Source organism: Orycteropus afer, unplaced genomic scaffold (assembly GCF_000298275.1).
Source record: "Orycteropus afer afer isolate SDZICR_OR568_19922 unplaced genomic scaffold, OryAfe1.0 scaffold00003, whole genome shotgun sequence".
Lineage (NCBI taxonomy): Eukaryota > Metazoa > Chordata > Mammalia > Tubulidentata > Orycteropodidae > Orycteropus > Orycteropus afer.
This window is the reverse complement of record NW_006921590.1, coordinates 23,174,263-23,192,386: the sequence shown is the minus strand read 5'-3', so window position 1 is coordinate 23,192,386 and position 18,124 is coordinate 23,174,263.

The window sequence follows — 18,124 nt, the reverse complement described above, 5'->3', positions numbered from 1 at the left end:
ATGGATAACCAAACTATAGTACATACACACAATGGAATACTATGCAATGCTAAAGAATAATGTAGAATCTGCAAAACACCGCATAACATGGATAAACTCGGAGGACATTATGCTGAGTGAAATAAGTCAATCACAAAAGGCAAATATTGTATTAGTCTGTTATTGTAAAAGTTAAGGAAAGGTTTATCTATGGAAGGAAATTTTTTTTGTTGGTTACCAGGAGTGGGAGGGGAGGGGAAGGAATGCTGTTAAGACAGATAGAGATAAGTATTGATCTGGGTGAAGAGAAGGGCAATGTACCAAATTTGAGTGACCAATATGGCAGCACTGAGGAAGAGAAAGACATAGAGAGGTACATGGGAGGTACACACAACAAAGATGAACCCTTTAGCACATACAGTACTGCGATGTCAGTGAAGGCAATCATGGGTATATGGATGGATAAATGGGTGGACAGGCTGAACTAGTAAGTATGTCTATGAAGTGGGGAGTGTACCCAAGACCGTGTACAGAGTTGGCAGACAATGGTCCTGTAAGTGTATTTGTATGATCTGAATTCCCAGATATATAGTAGAGCTGACAAGGGGCAAGGTTGTAGTCACTTCTTGGTCACAGCCAGCTACCCAGAGGGACTGAGCAGTTGAACCCATGGGCTTGGAACCATAGTCGCAAGGGACATCAAGCTGAACTGCCATCACATACTACACAAAACATTGTTCTACCTCCTACTTTGGTGAGTATCGAATGGGATCTTAAAAGCTTGCAAGCACCCATCTAGATGCTCCTCGTCCAGAGCAAAGAAGAATGAAGAAAACCAAAAATTAATGGAAACAATTCATCCAAGTGACTGGTACACCATGCGATCTTCAGCCTATACAACTATGAAACCAGAAAAACTACATGGTGCCTGGCTACCACTGCCAACCACTTGGAGGGGGATCTATGTAGGAGATCCTAGATAGAGAGAGAGAATAATGTGGAACAAAACTCAAAATTATTTGGGAAAAAAGAGGGGGAACCAGGTTTGCTGGTTTGATAGAGCCTGGTGGAACCGAAGAGTCTATGGCCCCTAGCTGCCCTTCTGGTCTGGACTTGAACCCACACTTGTGGCTTCCAGCTAAACAAAAGACAGGCATAGGAGTTGAATATTTACCTGAGTTAGAGATACTCCTTTGAAATAACAATCATGGGAGAAAGAAGGGCTTTTTATGCACAGAGAGACAGCTCAGGGGGCAGGAGTGCACGGAGGGACGGATACAGGGAAGAGGTAGTTATCAGATGAAGTAGGAAGGGAGCTGTTGCATTGTGGTAAATTGTAGTAAATGTCATGAGACAAAGTGTATGTGAAATGCTGTATGGAACGTGAATTTGCTCTGTAAATTTTCACCAAAATCACAATTTAAAAAAATAAAATGTTTAGGAAACAACAGGCAACCTCAAATCAAACAAAAAAAATGGGACAAGGCATTAAAAAGCAAAACCACAAACAAAGGTCTCATTAAACATGGAGGAAGAGAATGCAATAGAATCATCTGAGAAGGAATTTAGAACATATGTTTATAGAGCTTTGCAAGAGCCTAAGGAAACCCCCAACAGAAGAAAGGAGAACATACACAGTTCCCTGGAAGAACTCAGAAAATCATTCAAGAACAAAATAACAAGATTAATGCACAATCAGAACTCATACAAAAACAGTTAGAAATTCAGAAGATGAATACCAAAATTACAGAATTACACAATACAGTAGAAAAACAAAAGAGTAGGTTAGAACTGGATGAAGAACTCACATCCGAACTAGAAGGCAAATCCCTGGACACCAGCCTGTATGAAGAAAAATCAGAACAGAGATTTAATAGAAATGAAGAGAACCTAAGAATTATATGGGATGTCATGGGAAAAAAACAACATAAGACTCATTCGAATTCTAGAATAAAAAGAGGCAAAATAAATAAATAAATAACCTGAGAAATTTGTGGAGGACCTGCTAACAGAAAACTTCCCACATATCATGAAGGAAGAAAAGATATTTGTCTGAGAAGCACATAGAACCCCAAACAAGGTAGATCGCAAGAGAAAACACTGAGGCACATTATAATCAAACTCTCCAAAATCAAAGATAAAGAAAAAATTTTGAGCTGCCCAGGACAAAAGAAATATTACTTACAATAATCAAACAGTTAGGCTATGCTCCTATTACTCATCAGAAATCATGCAGGCAAGAAGCAATGGGACGGCATATATAAAACACTGAAGGAAAAGAACTTCCAACCAAGAATCCTATATCCAGCAAAAGAATCCATCAAATATGAGGGTGAAATCAAGGCATTCCAAGACAAACAGAAATTACAGGATTTTGTGAAAACCAGACCAACCCTGCAAGAAATGCTTAAGGAAATCTTTTCAATAGAGAACTCACAACAGAGATCAACAAAATCAGGATACGCGGCATCAACACTAAAACCAAATTAGAAATAGAAACTCAAAATAAGACCATAAAACACTGTACACTAAAAACCAAGGAAGTCAATCAGCCCATGACAACAGCAAGTAACCTATGAGAGGGAATAAAACTTCTACGTACAAACATCCAAATGGAGAAGAAAACAGAGCAATGTCTTCATAGAACGCACTGCTCTAAAAATGTAGAGACAAGAATATACTCCAATCACAGATAAAATGAAAAATCCCCCTAAACAAACCCAGAAGGAAGGAAAAGACATGGGTTTAATGAGCACAAAACCAACAATAAAGAAGAAAACAGAAGAAGCATTAGGCAACAAACTGAACTCAGCACAGAAAAGTATATGGACCAAGGAAACACCAACAACACGACAAAAAAAATAAAAATAACAGAATGACAACAATCAATTCATACCTATCACTAATTACACTCAATGTGAATGAACTAAATGCACCTATCAAGAAAGAGAATGGCAGACTGTATAAGAAAATACTCATTGATATGGTGCCTATAAGAAACTCACCTTAGACACAAAGATAAAAACAAATTAAGAGTTAAGGGGTGGAAAAAAATATATACTAATCCAATGGTAAACAAAAAAGAACAGGAGTGGCAATATTAATTTCTGATGAAATAGACATTAAGATGAAAAACATCATAAAAGACAAAGGAGGACACTATGTGATGCTGAAAGGGTCAATTGACAAAGAAGATGTTACAATAATAAATATTTATGCACCAAGTGAAAATGCTCCAAAGTATGTGAAGCAAGTATTAACTGAATTAAAAGGGAAAATTGACAACTCTACAATTGTAGTAGGAGACTTTAACACACCACTTTTAAAGAGGGACAGGTCAACTAGAAAAAAACTCAACAAAGATACAGAAGAACTCAACAACACAATCAACCAACTCGACCTCACAGACATATACAGAGCATTTCATCCAACAAAAGCGCAATTCACATTATTCTCCAGTGCACATGGATCCTTCTCCACAATAGATCTTATGTTAGGACATAAAACAAATCTCAACAAATTAAAAAACACTGAAATACTACAAAGCATCTTCTCTGACCACAATGCTATAAAATTAGAAATTAATAATAGGAAGATTAAGGAAAAAATATCAAACATGAAAGCTGAACAATTCACTGCTCAAAAACTCCTGGGTAATAGAAGAAATAAAAATGAAATAAAAAAAATCCTAGCAATAAACGAGAATGAAGATACATCATCATACCAAAACCTATGCAACACAGCAAAAGCAGTATTCAGAGGACAGTTTATAGCAATAAATGCATACATCAGAAAACAGGAAAGAAACAAAATCAACACTCTAACTCATCAACTCAAAAAACTAGAAGCAGAACAACAAAAGAATCCAACAGCATCTAGAAGCAAGGAAATAATAAAGATCAGAACATAAATAAATGAAACAGACAACAAAAAAAACCATAGAGAAAATCAACAAAATAAAAGCTGGTTCTTCAAAAAGGTTAATAAAAGCGATAAACCACTGGCAGATCTAACAAAAGAAAAGAAAAAGAAGATCCAAATCACAAGAATTGTAAACAAAACGGGTGTCATCACAACAGGACCAACTGAAATAAAAAGATACTGACAGAATATTATGAAAAACTGTACACCAATAGATTTGAGAACCTAGAAGAGATGGACAAGTTTCTAGAACCACAAGACCTACCTAAACTATTGCACTCAGAGACAGAACACTTGAACAGACCTATAGCAAAAGAAGAAATTGAACAGGTCATAAAAAAAAAAAACTCCCCACAAAGAAAAGTCCTGGCCGTGATGGCTTCACTGGAGAATTTTATATATACTCAGAGAAGAGTTGACACATATGCTACTCAAGCTACTCCAGAACATAGAAAAAGACGGACTATTCCCAAACTTATTTTATGAAACAAGCATAACACTAATACCAAAACCAGAGTAAGATACCACTAGAAAGGAAAACTACAGACCAATATCCTTCATGAACATAGATGCAAAAATCTTTAACAAAATCCTAGCCAACAGAATCCAACAACATTTCAAAAATTAATACACCTGGACCAAGTGGAATTCATACCAGGTTTACAAGAGTGGTTCAACATCAGAAAAACAATGAATGTAATCTACCCATAAACAAAAGCAAAGAACCATATGATTATATCAATCGCAGAAAAGGTATTTGATAAAATCTAACACCCATTCCTGTACAGAACTCTCAGTAAAATAGGGATAGAAAGGAAATTCCTCAACATAATAAAGGATTATATTTGCAAAGCCAAGTATCTCCATTATTAATGGAGAAAGATTCAAGGCATTCCCTTTATGAATGGGAACCAGATAAGGATGCCCTCTATCATCACTTTTATTTAACATTGTACTGGTAGTCCTGGCCAGGGCAATAAGGCAAGAAAGAGAAATAAAAGGCATACACATTGGCAAAGAGGAACTAAAACTATCTCTATTTGCAGATGATATGATCCTGTACACAAAAAACCCAAGGGACTCAATTAAAAAACTAATGGAACTAATAGAGAGGTTTGGCAAAGTGGCAGGATACAAGGTCAACATACAAAAATCAGCTGGATTCCTCTACACCAAAGAGTCCTCCGATAAAGAAATAAGGGAAACAATACCATTTACAATACCTACTACAGAGATAAAATATCTAGGAATAAACCTCACCAGAGACACAAGACTTATACAAAGAAAAGTATAAAACACTGCTACAAGAGACAAGGGCACTACATAAATGGAAGAACCTACCCTGTTCATGGATAGGTAGACTAAACATAGTGAAAATGTAAATACCACCTAAAGCAATCTACATATTTAACGCAATTCCGATCCAGATTTCAACAAAATTTTTTAAGGATATGGAAAAAACAATTACTAATTTCATATAGGAGCTCTGGTAGCATAGTGCCACTCCTCAGAAGGCAGGCTGAGCAATCTACTTCCATAGTGATACCGCTTCGGAAACCCAAGGAGGGGTCACTATGAGTCAGGCCTGACTCGATAGCACATAGCAACAAATACAACAATTTCATATGGAAAGGAAAAAGACCTCAGATAAGCAGAGCACATCTGAAGAAGAAAAACGAAGTGGGAGGTCTCACACTCCCAGATCTTAAGAACTACTATGTAGCCACAGTAGTCAAAATAGCATGGTACTGGTACAACAATAGACAGATAGACCAAGGGAACAGAATCTAAAGTCCAGATATACACCCATCCATCTATGGACAGCTGATCTTTGACAAAGATCCAAAACCCATTATATGGGGAAGAGACAGCCTCTCTAACAAACGGTTTGGCAAAACTGGATATTTACCTGCAGAAAAATGAAACAAGACCCATACCTCACCTCATACACAAAAACAAACTCAAGACGGATCAAAGATTTAAATGTAAAATCCAAAAACTGTAAAATTTATCAAAGAAAAAATAGGGGCAAATCTGGGAGCCCTAACTTACAGTATAAAAAGACTATTAAGCATAACCCAGAATGTGCAGGAGGTAGAAAAGAAGTTAGATGACTGGAACCTTTTAAAAATTAATTTCTTATGTGCATCAAAAGACTTCATCAAAAGGGTAAAAAGAGAACCTACAGATTGGGAGAAAATATTTGCCTATGACATATCTGATAAAGGACTTATCTCTAAAATCTATAGAAAACTTCAACACCTCAACACCAAAAAGACAAATAACCCAACACACAAATTGGCAAAAGACTTGAACAGATACTTCACCAAAGAAGATAAAGAGGCAGCCAACAAACACATGAGAAATTGCTTATGATCATTAATCATGAGAGAGATGCAAATCAAAACGATGAAATAGCATCTCACCTCAGCAATAACAGCAAAGTTCAATAGTTCAGAAAATAACAAATGCCGGCGAAGTTACGGAGAGATCGGAACTCTTCTACACTACTGGTGAGACTGTAAAATGGTACAACCATTGTGTCAAATGGTACAGCGTTTCTTTAAAAAAAACTGAAAATAGAAGTACCACTTGACCCAGCAATTCCATTACTAGGAATATATCCTAAAGAGGGGAGAGAGAGTGCATGAACAGACATATGTACACCTATATTCCTTGCAGCACAATTCACTACAGCAAAGAGATGGAAACAACCTAAATGCCCAACAATGGATGAGTGGATAACCAGATTATGGTACAAGCACACAATGGAATACTATGCTACATTAAAGAACAATGAGGGGTACGTGAATCACCTCACAACATGGATGAACCTGGAGGACATCATGCTGAGTGAAATAAGTCAATAGCAGAAAGACAAGTACTGCATGAGCCCATTACTGTAAAAAGACAAAGGGTTTGCTTGGGAAAATGAACTCACTTCGTAGATTACTGGGATGGGATGGGGAGGGGAGGGATTAATTTTGGGCTAGTTGGGGCCAACACACTGACTTGGGTAAGGGGAGGGATACATGGAAAGGATCTGTGACCACCACCATGATAACATTAGGAAATGGGAGGACACTGAATTGTGCACTTAAGAGATAGACGACAGATGCTAACACCAACCAATGTGTCCACAATACTGCATTGCCATTAACACCAGACAACAGACTACAGATAAACACATAAACACCTGAAAGGATCAGATGGGGGTCAGTGAACAGGAGTATACTCTAGACCAAGGATAGACTCAGCTGAGGCTAATCTTGCACAGGCACCAGTGATACAAAATACCTGCAATCCTTACAGAGACAATAAAAGATAGACACAGAGTAATCCCTCACAGACACCCAGACACTATGGAAGAGAGATCCAATAGATCTAACATCTCAGGACCACAGTACTAGGGGACACCAGACTCATTTGGCAAAACAAAATACATAAAAGCCTTTCTCTGCATCCTACATTGGTGAGTAGCGAGTGGGGTCTTAAAAGCTTTCAAGTGGCCATCTAAGACGCAACTAATGGTCTCCTAGCATCAGAAGCAAAGAAGAATGAAAAGAAAAAAAAAAAAAAAAGGGAATTTGGAGGCAATCAGCCATAGGCATCCAGAAGAACTAGATGGTGCCCAGCTACCAATGCCGACCACTTAGGAAAGGATCAAATCTGGATGTTCTAGGTAAGAGTGAGAGGGAAAACGTGGGACAAAATCCAAAAACTCAATAATGACCAGAATTACTGGTCAGATGAGATCTGATGAGAGCCCCAAAACTATGACCCTGGAATACATTTTGGGCCTGGAATAAAACTCACCCCCAGGGGCTGGCTCTCAGCCAATAGTCATTAAAATGAACATGCAGACCACTCAACCCAGGATGCCGCACCCCCATACTCTATGGTAATACATTCCTTAGAGCAACAGACCACGGGGCACCAGAGAACCAACATTCTAACTGAGGAAATGCAGGACAAACGAGATTGTATGAGGGCAAAGGGGGAGGGTTAATGGGTAGGAAGGGGAGGAGACTAGATAAGGTTGGACATGGTATATGGGGAGTGAAACGAAATGTACACTTAACGTTGAATGTAAAACAAGCTCTTAAGATAAAAAATATATATAAACTTAAAAAAAAGAAAGTTATGTAGCAACTAGGTGCAGTATGTATTATGTAGCAACTAGGTGTAGCAACTCAGTGCAGCATGACATATGACAAAGCACTCCAAGTCTTGAAATGAGATGAAGCTGGGTTTAAACAGAAGCTTCGTATTTAATAGCTAGGTGTTTTGATAAACATTTTATATTACACAAGAATATCTTGTATGTTTGTACTGATTCCTGTTAATATGCTAAGCATCTTGCACAATGTATTGTGCTACATGAAAAAGATTATGAAGTTACATATACCCTCTGCTTATAATATGTATTACGCATTCATTCTAAATTACTGAATAGTTACTATGTGCTAGACAGTTACTGAATAGTTACTATGTGCCAGGTGCTGATAATAAAGAGATAGCTAGGCATAGCTCTAAAGAAGTTGCAGTTTTTATCAAACGAGACAAGTCATACAGATACACAAACACACATATGTGCTTAGGATGGATCTACAATGGTGACTAAGAAAGTCAAGCCAAAAGTGGCACAAAGAAAATATAATAATGCAACATATTATAAAGGCATAGAGAAATGACAACTAATCCAAACTAATGGAGTAGAATGAACTGAGTAGGTGTGTGCATGTGCATTTGTGTAGTCAAATATAACCTCTGTCTAGCCAGCTATCACCTGTCTGGATAACTTAATAGTCTTAAAGAAGAAGGAATTGGTCAAATGAAGGGAAAAAGCCATTCTTAATACAACGGACAAGATACGAAACTGGCCAGGATACAGAACAACTGAAATGTCTACTGACGGGAATATAAACTCATATAGCCTCTGTGGAAAACAACTGGCAATAGCAAGCAAGACTGTAAAGGCACATTTCACTGAAAAAGATCTCCAAGATATATCAATTAGGGAAAAAAGTATTTAACAATCAAGTAAGTTACCCAAAGAGGGAGAAGAGTAATAGATTTGTATATACTGGGTTTGTCTATTGTAAACTCTATCAACAATACATCCCATCCCAATCCCCATGGTCTCCTCGGCATCACAATGCAGAAGCATAGAACTGCATTTTCAAAATCCATTTTTGTGAACGACTGAAGACAAAGTCAGTGAATGAGGGGGCAAGTATCTGAAATTTAATGATGAGAAGGAGAAGCTACTATTATGTGATGACAACTGGAAGTAAATGCACAGGTACACAACATGTATAATATTTGAAGCGACAGCTGCATGAGCTCCTGCGAATCATTTGCTTTTTCCAGACTAAATATAGTACAATGTCAATTCTCCATGACAAATCATAATTTAAATAATATTGTTGTTGTTGTTATGTGCCATCGAGTCGGACCCGACTCATAGCAACCCCTCCTTGGGTTTCTGAGGCAGTATCACTACAGAAGTAGACTGCCCCATCTTCCTTCTGAGGAGTGGCTGGTGGGTTTGAACCACAAGCCTTCTGGTTAGCAGTCAGATGCCTTAGGCACTACACCACTAGAAACCGCAAATTTTTACAATTAAAAGAGTATCTTTAAGATACAGAGGAAGGATGGGTTTTTCACAAAAGAAAGGAAAACACAACCAACAAAAGGTTCATAGTCAAAAAAACAAACAAAAAAGCGTATCACATGCATATTTACAAATGTACCATAAAGTAGACAAAGGATAACGCACATGCAAAAATATCCAAAGGACCAAAATACAATGAGTCTCACTAGGAATCTAGTAAATGCAAATTAAAACAAGAGGCCATTTCACACTCACGAGCTTGCAAAACTTAAAGTCAAATTAAAACAACTCTCAAAAAGTTTGAGGAAAGAGGAACTTTTATACAACTGCTTGTGTCAATTATAACTGGTCTATCAACTTCAGAGAAAGTAAAATTATATGGTAAAGGTTAGAGTGTATATATTCTAAGACTGAGGCTACTTCTACACATGAACCTCAGAGAAATTCTGGTATGCACAGAAGATGACATACCAGAACATCTACTGCAGTGCTATTTGTAATTGCTCAAAACCAGAAACTACCTATCCACAGTGTATTAGGGGAATGGGTAAACTGGGTTATTTGTATGAAATTCGTAAGAAATAAGTCAACATGGAAAAATTTTAAATACAATGCTGCAAAAGGTACATCTTGTAGGCACTATGCCACCAGAGCTCCCATACAAGATTTCAGAAAACACAAAATGATAATACATATTGCTTATTGATATGTACATATAGTAAAAGTGCAAAACTTTGAATGATAGAAGCCAACTTTGAAGCCAACTAGGGAAGGGATGAGGGTAGGTCTCTACTCGGTGTATGTACTATTTTATTCTTTAAAAAACACAAACCAAATATGGCAAAGTATTAAAATCTGGCAGGTGCAAACAGACACCTGCCTACTAACCAAAAGGTTGAAGGTTTGAATGCACACAGAGGCACCTCAGAAAAAAGGCTCTGTGATCTACTTCTGAAAGATTACAGCCTTGAAAACTCATCTATGCAGCACAGTTCCACTCTGAAACACAGGGGGTCACCCAAAGTTAGAAATGACTCTAAGGCAACTGATTTGGTTTGTTTATTCTCAGTGAGAGGTAGTTAGGTTTCTTTCGAATTCTACTCTATTTTATTCCGTGTATCTGAAATTTTCAAGTGAATTAAAAAATACTTTTGAAGAAAAATCATTCTAGGAGTTCTGGTAAGATGGCGGAATAGGCAGAAAGACAGCAAAGACCCTCTTCAACAAAGAAACGGGGAACCAATTACCACAGATACGGAAAACTAATCCTGGACCCCTGAGCCGTGAAAGGACGGATATAGAAGTGGACTAAACTCCACCAGCAGAAGAATTTGCATGAAAATAACAAAAAGGGATATATACAGACCTGCAGTCTGGCAGCAAACTTGACAGCACAGACAGCTTGGATACAGTGGCAGCTGTTGTTGCTGTTAGGGGCCATCAAGTAGTTTCCAACTCATAGCGACCCCATGCACAGCAGAACGAAACACCACTGCATCTGGCATCAGCTCCATGATCCCTGCTATACTTGAGTCCATCATCGCAGCCACCAAGTCAATCCATCTCGTTAAAGGCCTTCCTCTTTTTATATACATCCTATATACATCCTTCTCCAGGGAATGGTCCCTTCTGACAACAAGACCAAAGTAGGTGGAACAAAATCTGGCCATTCTTGCTTCCAAGAAGCATTTCGGCTGCATTTCCTCCAAGACAGATCTGCTAGCTCTTTTAGCAATCCATGGTAATTTCAGCATTCTTCACCAGCACCACAACTCAAAAGCATCAACTCTTCTTCTGTCTTCTTTATTCATTGTCCAGCTCTCACATCCATACGAGGTGACTGAAAATACCATGGCTTCTGTCAAATGCACCTTAGCCCTCAAGAAGACATCCTTGCTCCTCAGCACTTGAAACAGTTCCTTCACAGCCAGCCAGCCCAGTGCTACACGTCATCTAATGTCCTGACTGCTGCTTCCATTGTCATCAATTGTAGAACCAAGCAATGTGAATTCTTTGATAACCTCAATCTTTTCTCCATTTATCATGATGCTGCTTATTGGTCCAGTTGTGAGGATTTTTGTTTTCTTTATATTGATATGTAACGCATACTGCAGACTGTATGCTTCAATCTTCATCATTAAGTGCCTCAAGTCATCCTCACATTCAGCAAACAAAGTTGTATCGTCAGCATGTATCAGGTTGTTAATGATTCTTCCTCCAATCCTGATGCCACTTTTTCCTTCATATAGTCCAGGTTCTTGGATTATTTGCTCAGCATATAGATTGAATAAGTGTGGGCAAAGGATACAACCCTGACACACTCCCTTCTTGATTTTAAACCATGTAGTGTCCCCTTGTTCTGTTCGAACGACAGCCTCCTGGTCAAGGTACAGGTTCCTAATGAGTACAATCAAATGTTCAGGAATTCCCATTCTTCTCAATGTTATCCATAATTTGTCATGATCCATACAATCAAATGCCTTTGTATAGTTAATAAAACACAAGTAAACATCTTTCTGGTATTCTTTTCCTTGAGCCAAGATCCATCTGGCCGCAGCTATGATATCCCTTGTTCCACGTCCTCTTCTGAATCCAGTTTGCACCTCTGGAAGTTCTCTGTCAATATACTGCTGCAACTATTTTTTAATATCTTCAGTAAGATCTTCCTTATGTGTGATATTAATGATATTGTTCAATAATTTCCACATTCTGTGGAATCACCTTTCTTTGGAATGGGTACAGATATGGATCTCTTCCAGTCAGCTGGCCAGGCAGCTGTCTTGCAAATCTCTTGGCATAACCGAGTGAGTGCCTCCAGTGCAGCATCCGTTTGTTGAAATATCTCAACAGGTATTCCGTCAATTCCCAGAGCCTTGTTCTTCGCCAATTCCTTCATTGCAGCTTCAACTTCTTCCTTCAGTACCATTAGTTCTAGATCATATGCCACCTCCTGAAATGGATGATGATCGACCAGTTCCTTTTGGTACACTGACTCTGTGCATTCCTGCCATCTTCTTTTGATATTTCCTGCATCATTCAATATTTTACCCATAGACTCCATCAATATTGCGACTCGAGGCTTAAATTTTTTCCTCAATTCTTTCAGCTTGAGAAATGCCAAACGTGTTCTTCTCTTTTGGTTTTCTAACTCCAGGTCTTTTCACATTTCATTATAGTAAATGGCTTTGTCTTCTTCAGCTACTCTTTGAAATCTATAGTTCAGCTCTTTTATCTTGTCATTTCTTCCATTTGCTTTAGCTGCTCTCCGCTCAAAGGCAAGTTTTAGAGTCTCTTCTGTCATCGATTTTGGTCTTCTATTCTTTTTTGTCTTTTTAGTGACCTCTTGCTTTCTTCATGGATAATGTCCTTGGTATCATCCCACAATTCTGGTTTTTGGTCATTGGTGCTCAATGCATCAAATCCATTCTTTAGATGGTCTATAAATTCAAGAGGGATATAGTCAAGAATATATTTTGGCTCTCCTGGACTTGTTTTAATTGTCTTTAACTTCAAGTTGAACTTGAATATGAGCAGTTGATGGTCTGATCCACAATCAGCTCCTGGCCTGGTTTTGCCTAAAGATATTGAGCTTTCCCATCACCTCTTGCCACAGATATAGTCAATCTGATTTCTGTGTGTTCCATCTGGTGAAGTCCACGTGTACAGATGCCGTTTGCATTGTTGAAAAAGGGTGTTTGCAATGAATAAGTCGTTGGTCTTGCAAAATTCTACCATGCGAGTTCCAGCATTATTTCTTTCACCAAGGCCAAATTTTCGAACTACCGGTGATTCTTCTTTGTTTCTAACTTTTGCATTTCACTCACCAGTGATATTTAACACATTCTGACTGCATATTCAGTCAACTTCAGACTGCAAGATTTGATTTAAAAAAATCTTCAAATTCCTCATCTTTGGCTTTGGTGCTTGATGCATAAATTTGAATAATAGTTGTATCGATGGGTCTTCCTTGTAGGCATATAGATATTATCCTATCACTGACAGCACTGTACTTCAGGACAGATCTTGAAACATCCTTTGTGATGATGAATGCCACACCATTCCTTTTCAAACTGTCATTCCTGGCATACCAGATCATATGGTGGTCTGACTCAAAATGGCCATAACCAATCCATGTCAGCTCACTAATGCCTAGGATATCAATCTTTATATATTCCATTTCATTTTTGACAACTTCCAATTTTCCTAGATTCATACTTTCTACATTCCAAGTTCCAATGATTAATGGATGTTTGCAGCTGTTTATCCTCAATTTGACTGGGGCCACATCAGTAAATGGAGGTCTCGAAAGCTACCTTATCCATAGAAGTAAGGCTGGGTTTACTCAGATGATGCAGCTCTTTCCCAGTCCTATTTTGAGAGCCTTCGAAGACAAGTGAGTCATCCTCCTCCTCTGTATTGGACAATGTTTCCAGACTATTCATATAGTTGAGCGGTAATGTATCAGACAGTGTTTCTCTGCTATTCATAAGGTTTTCCCTGGCCAATTCTTTAAGAAGTGAATGGCCTCTTCCTTCTTCCTAGCCTGTCTCAGTCTGAAAGCTGGGCTGATACCTGTGCACCATGTGTACCCCACTGGGTTTGAAACACCAGTGGCACAGCCTCAGGACTCATAGCAACACGTCACCATAGCAGGACAAACTGACAGACAATTTTGTCTCCCTTAGCTGTTGGGAACCTCTCCAACCATCCTTACCTGGATCCCTGCAAGTGGTTGGAAGACCTATGAATTAACCCAAATATTGGCCCTGGTAGCCAAGGACTGCACAGAGGACTGCTCTGGTGGATGGGGAATAAAAGGGAAAGTAGCAAAGAGGATAGCGGGCAGAGCTGTGGACTTTTGTCTGTCCAGAGGATGCAGCCATTTTGAATGCTTAGAAGCAGCTTGACCACTTCAGATATTTAAGGCAACAGCACACTCCCAGATTCGAGAGGTTTAAGAACAGCCTCCACTTACCAGTAACCCCAAGGGCATTTCCAGATGATTGGAAAGGTTCTAGTTTTTAGCTTTTTTTTCTTTTCCCTGTTCCTGGTTGCAATTCATTCCCCCCTCCCCCTTTTTTCTTTCTCATGGTTAACCCTGTTCCTTGTGTTTCTTTTTTCACTTTTCCCATTTTTTTCATTATTCTGTTTTTCTACCTTTTTTCTCTTATTGCCCTCTCCCCAGATACTTCTGGGATTTTTTTTCTCCTTCTTCTTCTTTTTCCTTTTCATCTTCTTTTAGTTACTGTTTCAGTGGGATTACACGGTGTATTTTTTGTCCATTTGCTTTTACATTTTTGATGGTTATTCAATTGTTATTTTTGTCTAACTGAGTGGAAGACAGAAACAGTTACCATACGATAAAACTACACCCACACCTCCTACAGCTACACCACTTCCTTCTCCACCAACGGGCCAATGATAAACAACCGTCAAAACACCGACTCACCCTTGGATGCTCTTCACAAACAGTTAACAAAGCTCTAAATATGGTAACGCCACAATGTCTCGGAGACAACAGATCATCACAGTCCACACAAAGGAGCAAGATAAAGTGGTAGAAAAAAGGGAGCAGAATACAGAACCAAAACACATCCCTGAGGAAGCAGCTGCATTGGAACTCTCTGATAAGGAATTCAGAAGAATTATATTCAGATATCTTCAAAGGACTGAGAGACAGACAAAAGCAAACACAGAAAAAACCCTAGAAGGATTTTGAAAGAAAATACAAGAACAAAAATGACAAAATAAGTAAAAAATTATAAATTATTCTAAACCTACAGACAGAAACCCAGAAGATTAATACTAAATTGTCAGAAATAGCTAACATGATGGAAGGGCAAAGGAGTAAAATGGATGGAATAGAAGACAGAATAATGAGATTGAAGACAAAAATGTGAATACTTCTTTGGAAAGAGATCAATCAGAAAAAATATCAAAACAAAATGAAGATACTAAGATTCATGAGGGATACCATCAAAAGAAATAATCTCCGTGTCAATGGAATTCCAGAACAGGAAGAGAAAAGTGAAACCACTGAGAAAATTGTACAAGATCTGTTGGAGAAGAACTTCCCTGATATGATGAAACATGAGAATATATCCATTCAGGAAGTCAAACGAACTCCAAACAGGATACACCCCAAAAGAAAATCACCAAGACATATCATCATCAAACTCATCAAAACAAAAGACAAAGGAAGAATCCAGAGAGCAGCACGGGAAAAACAAAAAGTTACTTACAAAGGACAGCCAGTAAGAATAACCTCTGATTTCTCAGCAAAAACCATGCAAGCGAGAAAGCAATGGGATGGTATATATATAAAACCCTAAAAGAGAAATATTTTCAACCAAGAATTATATACCTGGCAAAATTGTCCCTCAAATATGATGGTGAAATTGGGACATTTACAGATAAGCACAAACTAAGGGAATTTGTTAAAACCACACCAACCTTACAAGAGATACGAAAGAGAGTCCTTTGAACAGAGAAATAAAAAAAGCAAATAAAAACCAAACATTTAGACGCAAGATGACATAACCAAGAAACCACAGCTGTGGACATATTCAAAGTAAAATAAGCTTACAAGATAGTAAACAGGAAACCAAAGACATCAATTGGCAAGTGAGGACAACTACAAACCAAAAAGAGGGAAAATACCGTGTAGTCACAGAATTTCTAAATGGTGAGCAACTCAAGAGAGTTGCAAGATAGAATAAACTGTTCTAATCTTGGGGAGAAAATTATAAATCACAGAGTAACCTGAAAGAAAAATGATAAACCTTCACATCACAATAATAATAAAAAAAAAAAGGACAGGCACCAATATTCAGCAAATACTAAAACAACAGCAACAAACGAAATGATAATCATGCTTCATAAACATAATGAGCTCAGCACAGAAAACAATGTGGAAAAAATCAGGGACACCATGAAAAAACACATAACAAAATGACAGCAACAAATTCATACTTGTCAATAATTACATTGAATGTTAATAGCTTAAATGCACCACTCAAGAGACAGAGAGTTGCAGTTGGGATAAGAAAACAAAACTCATTAATATGCTGTCTACAAAAGATGTACCTTAGAGACAAAGACAAAAACAGACTAAAAATCAAAGGTTGCAATAAAGATGTATCAAGCAAATCCAAGCAAATGGCAACTGTAAAAGAGCAGAAGTGGCAATATTAATTTCTGATCAAATTGACTTTAAGACAAAAACCACCATATGAGACAAGGACATTATATAATGATTAAAGAATCAATTGAACATGAAAATATAACCATAATAAGTATCTGTGGACTCAAAGAAAGAGCCCCAAAATACATAAAGCAAACTTTGAAAGAGTTGAAAAGTCAAATAGATGACTCCACAGTCATAGTTGTTGTTGTTGCTGTTGTTATGTGCCATCGAGTCAGACCCGACTCATAGAGACCCCTCCTTAGGTTACCAAGGCAGTATCACTACGGAAGTAGATTGCCCCATCTTCCTTCCAAGGAGTGGCTGGTGGATTTGAACCGCAGCCTTCTGGTTGTCAGTTAAGTGCTTTAGGCACTACACGTAGGAGACTTTAACTTTAATACACCATTCTCAATGAAAGACAGAACAACTGGAAAGAAACTCAACAAAGATGCAGAAGAGCTAAACAATACAATCCACCAACTTGACCTTAGAGAAATCTATACATATCTTCACCCAACAACAGCACAATATACATTATTTTCCAATGCACATGGAACATTCTCCATGATAGACCATATGTTAGGCCATAAAGCAAGCCTTCATAAATTTAAAAACATTTGAAATATTGCAAAGCATCTTCTCAGATCATAATGCTATCAAATTAGAAATAAACAATAGGAAGATCAACAGAAAACGAGTGAACACATGAAAACTAAACAACACCCTCCTTAAGAAAGACTGGGTAAGAGAAGAAATAAAAAGTGAAATTGAAAACTTCCTTAAATGAAAATACAACATACCAAAATCTTTGGTGATCAGAGGCCAATTTATAGCAATAAATGCACACATCAAAAAAAGAACAAAGAGCCAAAACAAACACTTTAAACCAAAATCTCCAACAATTAGAAAAAGAACAGCAGGAAAAGCCTACAGTCACCAGAAGAAAGGAAATAATGAAAATCCGAACAGAAATCAATGAAACAGAAAAGAGAAGGGCAATAGAAAAAAATCAACACCACTAGAAGCTGGTTTTTTGAAAAGATCAATAAAATTGACAAACCACTGGCAAATTTAACAAGGAAAAGAGAGAGGGAACACAAATAACATGAATAAGAAACAAAATGGGTGACATTACAACAGCACCAACTGAAATTAAAAGGATAATATCAGGATACTATGTAGAACTGTACTCCAACAAATCTGAAAATCTGGAAGAAATGGACAGATTTCTAGAAACACACCACTTACCTAAAGTAACACAGATTGACGTGGAAAAGTTGAACAGATCCATAACAAAAAAGAAATTAAACAGGTCATCAAAAAACTGCCAACAATGTACCAAATGTGAGTGACCAATATGGCAGCATTGAGGATGAGAAAGACAGAGAGAGTTACATGGGCAGTACAAACAACAAATATGA